This window comes from Liolophura sinensis, chromosome 13, assembly GCF_032854445.1.
Source record: "Liolophura sinensis isolate JHLJ2023 chromosome 13, CUHK_Ljap_v2, whole genome shotgun sequence".
Taxonomy (NCBI): Eukaryota; Metazoa; Mollusca; class Polyplacophora; order Chitonida; family Chitonidae; genus Liolophura; species Liolophura sinensis.
This window is the reverse complement of record NC_088307.1, coordinates 12000114-12008220: the sequence shown is the minus strand read 5'-3', so window position 1 is coordinate 12008220 and position 8107 is coordinate 12000114. Positions and strand designations below refer to the sequence as shown.

The 8107-nt window shown below is 40.8% G+C and overlaps 1 long non-coding RNA gene across 1 annotated transcript; it reads right to left on the bottom strand.

Moving 5' to 3' along the window:
• Positions 1-3657: 3657 nt before the first annotated feature.
• LOC135480769 (uncharacterized) lies at positions 3658-7229 on the bottom strand. Its single transcript, XR_010445961.1, has 3 exons — positions 7172-7229; positions 5895-5985; positions 3658-4464 (listed from the first exon to the last, which is right to left on the bottom strand). It is a non-coding gene; the product is annotated as an uncharacterized LOC135480769 (long non-coding RNA).
• Positions 7230-8107: the final 878 nt, after the last annotated feature.

Below are 8107 nucleotides of genomic sequence, written 5' to 3'. Positions count from 1 at the left end.
AATACGTTGGGTTACCATAGCAACGTGCCTATTCATGCATTTTTTTCTGTGTATGTGTCTCCTGCCGTAATTCATGCAGGGTTGTAAATCCCCAGTGACGTCACTTCATGTATTGTTATTGTGGAATTTTGTGTAACGACCTGATATATTACCAAAGGCCACATGATCCCCAGTTGTTGCAAGGATTTAAAAAATGAAATTTTTGTGTTCAATGAGAAAAACATTTTATTCTTTTTATAAGGTGAAATGTCAGGTTTTCCTTTACCGATAAAAGTGATATTTTCCTCGCTAGAGTTAGATATCCCTTTTGTTATTACACACTCCGACGCCAGGACATCACAAAGAAACTCCGTGACCGTTTGCAGGAAGGTCTGCCACCAACTGCGCTTCATCGTGGGTTTCCCAGGGCTCTGTCCGGTTTCCTCCCACCATAATGCTGGCCACCGTCTTATAAGTGAATCATTCTTCAGTACGACATAAAACACCAATCAAACAAATAAATAAATAAATAAATTAATAAATCTGTCCTTTGTAGTTGCATATAGAACTACAAGTAGGCCTGTAGTTGTAGGTCCACATGTAGATTGCTTAGGACTTACGGACTTGTCATAACATTTTATTTCAGCTCTCCCTGAAGAGGAATAAAACTGATTAAAGTTAATATATTTATTTCTTTCGCATCAACTGGTTTCGGGTTTGTTTCAATAATTCGCTCACTGACAGCTATCTTTACCTTTTAGGCCTAGAGAAGTTTTGATAGCAGTATAGGTTGCAGTAATAACTATTGACAGTATATAGTGTAAACCTGAAATGTTTCTGTACATATGTTGTTAACTGTTCTTATCATCGTTGTATGCCATTGTATGAACTTCAATTTACTCGCGAAATCACAGACCTGTACAATGTATAATGTAGGTCAGAAACTGGATCCTCGATAATACCTTAACATAACAGACTTCGCTGACGGTCGATGTTGTATTGAAACCAGACATTTGTAAATACTTTTTGACAGGACTGCCTGCTTTAATTCTCTCACGAACTCTACCTTTCGTGAACTTATGCCTACGTACAAATCTTCAGGTGTATACAGTGCGCTCTTTTTTAATTTTTGAAGCGTATCATGTAATTTTTAAACGTACATAACAAGTGAGTGCTTAGGGTTTGACGTCGTACTTAACAATTTTGACGTCATATGACGACGAAAGCGTCCGTAGAGAGTATTTATTGTGCCTCCTTGTTGCAGGGCGGATTTCCCACTGTTCTTTAATCGAGTGCTTCTTCACTAAGACGACCTACCGAGGGCAAAAGATCTAAGCCACACCACCCGAGCTGTTATACGGATATGAATCAACTAGCCGTTGCAATATCCGCTTAATACTGAACGCCAGTGAGAAAGGTACTTCGTCCTTTAAGGTCTTCGGTGTGACCCTACCCAGGATTGACCCTGGATCTACCTTCCCCGAAACGTGCGCTTTGCCAAATAAGCCATCGGTGCCTCAACGTCTCTTATCTGTAGCACTCCTAGAAAATATGCAAATCAATTAATGTTAATGTAGACTAGATTTAAATATCTTATATCTTACCGAGGTGAGCGAAGTGGAATGTTATAATATGTCGACGCCGTGTCTGAGATTTTGTGCTGTAAGCTGGTGACTTTATTATTTGACTCATTTATTTAAATTAGTGTTTTCGCCGTACTCAAGGATATTTCACCTATACAACGGTGGCTAGCATTATGGTGGAAGAAAACCGGACAAAGCTGGGAGTAGTTCCACAACCAACCGCAGGTTGCTGGAACACCTCCCGACTCACCTGCGGCCGGAGAGCATGTGCCTCATATTACGTGAGCGTGGATGACATTGAAACTTCGAAACTATATTCGAAAACTTTAATGTCCTTTTTAAAACTTAATGCAACTCGTTGTTCTATGTTTACATCAAGTATTATAAGGATCCCTTCGTTGATACTGAACAACAACACGTTTAAATGTTTTGCAAATAACATTTGTATTATACAGAATATCCTGTTATAAAGAAAAGGTATGCAATAACTCAATTACGCTTTTATTATATAAACACAGCAGCAGTAACATAAAAACTAATCCATATTTATGCGGCTCATTACTCAGAGTTCAGCGGAAGTAGATGTACGCATGCGTTACCCAAGCTTATAGCGTCATAAATATTCAACAATATGATTGTAAGCTGTAATTAATGGCTGGTATATTCGGCAACAGGTATGAAACTTTAAATGATGGCGCTCGATGGCTAGGTCCTGACGGAAAAGTTTAAGCAAACATGTTTTGTGACGTAGAAATAAATTGACTATGTTAGTACTCACTCTGGCTTATGCGACTATAGGCGAGATATGTATACATCATACATTCAGGGATTTCTGGAATATTGCCATCCACAAATCGATAGCTAAAAATATCGAAATTACCTCTGGTCATCTCCATTGTCCATTATTAGTCTTGCTATTAGTCTTCTCTATTGTCATGCAAAAGACGATAGGGAAAGACCTCGTCGTTTTTATAAATGTACAAATCCAGATAAACATGTACCAGCTGAGATATTAACACAAGTAATTGAACACAAGTGAGTGCGCTCGAATTAAGAATTCAACAGAAGAATCAAGAGGAGAATCTGACAAGCCCACGCTGAACCGTGCTCTGTAGAAAACTGCCTTAGACAATATCCTCCTCGGATCTTTACAACAGCTCTAGTAGATTTTAGTAAAATGAGAAGGCGCTTAGCATACACAAAAAGCTCACAAACTGTCACTTCAGTTGTTCATTTCACTATTAGAAGTTTTTCATAAAGTATCAGAGTGATTTCAGGAGCCAAACACAATATACACCTGAACAAAACAGTTTCACTTTCCTTCAAACTTTCGGCAGTTTAAGTTCGTCATACTCTCCCTCTTCTCGCCCAAATCTACTCTGGAAAGCGACACCTGGTGGCGAATTGTGACCTCTCGGCGAAGAGTCAGTGATGGAGTACATCTGTAGAATCCACGTTTTGCTGGAAAGCCTGGGGATATTCGCTTCGGTCATCTCTGGCTGAACACTACTTTCACTCTCAGAGGCGGGTTTCACATCATAGAGAATATTGTATGCGTTCTTCTCTGTTGATTCGTGCACATTTGCCTGTAAGATTTCGGGATTTTTGTTTCCGGTCATCCCGGGCTGAACACTGTTTTCACCCTTAGTGGCGGGTTTCAGATCACAAAGAATATGGTATACGTTCTGCTGTGGTGAGTCATTCTCTTCTGGCTGAAATACTTCGGGATTTTCGCTTGCTGTCATCTCGAGCTGAATACTGCTTTCATTATCATCGTTGGTTTTCAGATCACACAGAATATGGTACTCGTTCTGTTGCGTTGAATCCACATTCTCCTGAAAGACGTTGGAGCTTTGGCTTCCTGGCTGAATTCTTCTTTCACTCTCATCAGTGGTTTTCAGATCAAACAGAACTTTGGTACTGGTTCCTGTTCGGGCTGAATTTTGCTTTCCTTGGTGGCTTTTAGATCATACAGAACTTGGTACTCATTCTGTTTTGCTGAATTCACATTATGCTGGAAAGCCTTTTGGATTTTCGCTACTGGGGTTGAATACTACATTCATCCCCATTGGCGTTTTTTGGATCACACGAATGTGGTATGCGTTCTGTTCTACTGAATCCTCCTTTTCCTGAAAGGCCTTGGTATTTTCGTTTCCGTTCATTTCGGGCTGAATACTACATTCATTCCCATTAGCGTTTTTCGGATCACACAGAATGTGGTATTCGTTCTGTTCTACTGAATCCTCCTTTTCCTGAAAGGCCTTGGTATCTTCGTTTCCGTTCATTTCGGGCTGAATACTACATTCATTCCCATTAGCGTTTTTCGGATCACACAGAATGTGGTATTCGTTCTGTTCTACTGAATCCTCCTTTTCCTGAAAGGCCTTGGTATTTTCGTTTCCGTTCATTTCGGGCTGAATACTACATTCATTCCCATTAGCGTTTTTCGGATCACACAGAATGTGGTATTCGTTCTGTTCTACTAAATCCTCCTTTTCCTGAAAGGCCCTTGGTATTTTCGTTTCCGTTCATTTCGGGCTGAATACTACATTCATTCCCATTGGCGTTTTTCATTTCACACAGAATGTGATACTCGTTCGGTGAAGGTGTATTCCGCATTCTGTGGGCTACCTTGCATTGCCCATGCTGTACCATCATTTTTACTGGTTACCATGGCGGCGTCACCATCCACACCGTTGTTTAATGTGGAATTTCTGTCCAAATCCACTTCTTCGTAGTCGTCGGTCTGCACGATAGCTGTTGAGCAAGCTGCATTATCTTGACCCGTGGAATCCGACACGGAAACATTACTGTAAGCAGCGTTCGCTGGTCATTTGTCGTTCCACAGAAGGCCTTCTTAATGGTCTTACCAGTGCCATCGCCACTCTTTCTTTTACGTTTTCTGTTACAGAAAGTTCATGTTGAACTTTCTAAAACAGGTACACGGATATTACAAATGAATAGCAGTCCGTTTCAGAAAAGAGAAATAATGCAATATATTGAAAAATTAATTCATCTTCCCATCAATAAACTGTACGTCGTAAAGGTAAGAGTAACTGTTCTCCCAAATTCCTAGAAAGTAAATAATTTTCTGCCCAGCTTTATAACATTTCGTCCAGTCTCACTAATCGAGTGAGTCATCAACAGAACCAGATGAGCTTAATAACTCAGCTGATCTGGCCATATGACTAAGTTTACTCAGTTGATTTTTATAACTCAGAGTTTTAAAACCCGTTGACCCTAACTTTCCTTTCAGTGTTGATCGGTTGTTCTGCCGGTCAATCTGTGGTACGGTCGGTCAACTTGAAGAACGGTTAGTCGGTTTGTGGTGTGGTGGGTCAATCTGTGGTGCCGCCGTTCTGTCTGTCTGTTGGTCAGTCTGGTTATTAGTTTGTCCTTTGAACAATCGATCCGTCAGCTTTGTAATGGGTTTGTTGGTCCGTCTGTCGGTCATTCCGTTGAACGGTCAGTCTGTCGTAAGGGCCTTTTATTTTGATTTGTTGGTCTGTTGGTCAATATGTTATCGGTTGATCAATATGCTGGTCGGTTGGTCAATATACTGGTCGGTTGGTCAATATGTTATCGGTTGGTCAATATGCTGGTCGGTTGGTCAATATGCTGGTCGGTTGGTCAACATGCTGGTCGGAAGGACCCTATATTGCTCGGTTGGTCAATATTTATTGATTTATTTAATGGGTATACTCAAGAATATTTCACTTATACGACTGCGGCCGACATTATGGTGGGAGAAAACCAGAACAGCCCGTGGGAAACCGGCAACCATCCGGAGGCTGCTGGCAGACCTTCTCACGTACGGCCGGACAGGAAGCCAGCATGCGGTTTGACAACATGTTGGTCGGTTGGACAACATGTTAGTCGGTTGGTCAATATGTTGGTCGGCTCGTCAATATGTTGGTCTGTTGGTCAATAAGTTGGTTGGTTGGACAATATGTTGGTCGATTGGTTGGTTAATATGTTGGTCGGTTGTACAATATGTTATTGTGTTGGACAATATGTGGTCCGTCAGTAAAATATTTGTCATTGTATTTTTTAACATGGTTTATTCAATTAATGACTAGCCAGAGTGCAGGAAGACACACCAACTTCGCCGGATGTCACAACCATTGCGAATATTCGATACTTTTTTGAAACAAATGGCACAAATTTCTTCACTAGGCTGCTGCATACTTTGTGTATTTGTTTCACAATAATGATGCCAAAATACAACCCTGAATGCACATATTGGCGGACATACGCTACCTACGTATGTTGGGGCGGGGGGGAGGGGGGAAATTTCACACGAGATATATAGCCCTGAGAATCTATACTTACCGAACAACAACAACCAAAACCATGACAGCCAGCAGAATCGCCCCTCCTAACCCAACAACCAAGCCTGCTGTGAGTGCCGCGGAATTTGTGCCTGAAGAGGATTTTAAAAAACGAACGGCAAAAATGATCACAAAATAAACAATGTATATGACTTCAAAGTGTGACGCCTAACGTAATCGCCTTATCAAAGTGTCACTTGTCAACATGTTAAACAAACTGAGTTTATTCTCTCAAACAGACCATTCATATTTATTTGTTTGGTGTCTTACGCCATAGTCAAGAATATTCACTTTCGCGACGGCAGCCAGCATTTTGGTGACACGAAACCAGGCAGCGCCCGGCGGAAACCCACGACCATCGACAGGATGCTGCAAGATCGTCTCAAGTACTGACAATTGTGTATGGTGTTGAGCAAACCAAATAAATATATAATAAATGAATGAGTTTGGAATCGTAACAAACTGGCCCAACAGACTGAATTGAAGTGTCATAGACCAAACTCCTTATAAAAGTATGCCTGCCTTATTCAGACTCGCACAACATACCCGTCTCCTTGTCCGATATGTTTACCGCTCTGCTATGCCCGTTCATTGGTAACGTTGTGTTGGTGTCAATATCTAAATCTGAAACTACTTGAATTTACGGTTCAGGGCATAAATAAGCAAGGACAGTTTAGAATTCTGGGACAATATACATGTTATTATATAAATGGTTCATCATCTTTACCAATTCCAAACTGATGCAAGAGGCAGACAGAAGTCTCAGCTCGAAATCATGTCCTTCACGTATCATACGAAGTCAATGTTAGATTGAGGCCTTTTTTCCTAAAGATAACATATCTTGGGCAGTTAACAACAAAAAGTGTAACATTTTCCTATACGAACACCTTGCTAAATACAAATCTGACGATTTTTATTCTCCACACATGCACATTTTTATAATCGGTCCCAAAACATAAAACACTTGCTTATTTTTTTATTGATTGGTGTTTCACGCCATATTCGTCTATACAACGGTGGCCATCTGCTGGTTGCTGGCAGACCACACATGCCATATAATATTTAAAATTTACGCTTAAAACGAAAGTACTACATTAACAATCTGAGGGTGGACGAGTGATCGCACTTCCGAAGTCTGCTGTGCTACACTTGTAAGTGGTACAGGTTGTTAACGAAGAACTTTATAGTTTTAAAAATATATAGAAGGAATAAGGTTTGATATGATGGAGAGAGTGTAGCACAACTAGATCAATATTTACGGTCATTGAATTTGCTTACCTTGTGTCGCTGTGACAGTCGTAAATGTGGAATCAGTGAAAATTGATGTTACACCGGTTGTGGTTAATGATACACTGGGTGTGGTTGATGAATCACCGGGTTTGTTTGATGATACACCGGGTGTGGTTAATGATACACTGGGTGTGGTTGATGAATCACCGGGTTTGTTTGATGATACACCGGGTGTGGTTAATGATACACTGGGTGTGGTTGATGAATCACCGGGTTTGTTTGATGATACACCGGGTGTGGTTAATGATACACTGGGTGTGGTTGATGAATCACCGGGTTTGTTTGATGATACACCGGGTGTGGTTAATGATACACCGGGTGTGGTCGTCTCGACTGTAAACACAGTATAATTGCTTTGTTTATTTAATACTTTCTGTGTCACTTTACCTAATATTGTCACTGTATAACTTTATTCATTTCAATCTGAACAGTTTCACATACATATAAAAAAAATAATATTTGTAATGTATTGACTGATTTGATTTAATTTTCGAACTCAAGGTCATTTCACTTATATGACATCGGTCAGCATTGTGGCAGCTAGAACAAGGCGGAAACCCACGACCTTCCGCAGGTTGCTGGTAGATCTTCCCACGTATGAGAGGAGAGGAAGCCAACATGAACTGGACTTTAACTGACAGAGACCACATTGGTGAGAGGCTTCTGGAGAGGCTCCTGTGTCGATGCGCTGCAACAGGACTCTAACCACCAGGCCACGGAAGCCCACACGTTTGAAATGATGGCGAGGCTAGTTTCACGGTGTCAGTTTTTTACGACCATTGAATTCGCTTACGTTATCAAATGAACAGTTACAGTTGATGATACACCGGGTATGGTTTTTTTTTGACAGAAACTAAGAAAGCAATGAACACAGTATAATCGCTCTGTTTAGCGACAATTTTCCCCCGTCACATAACTCGTTCG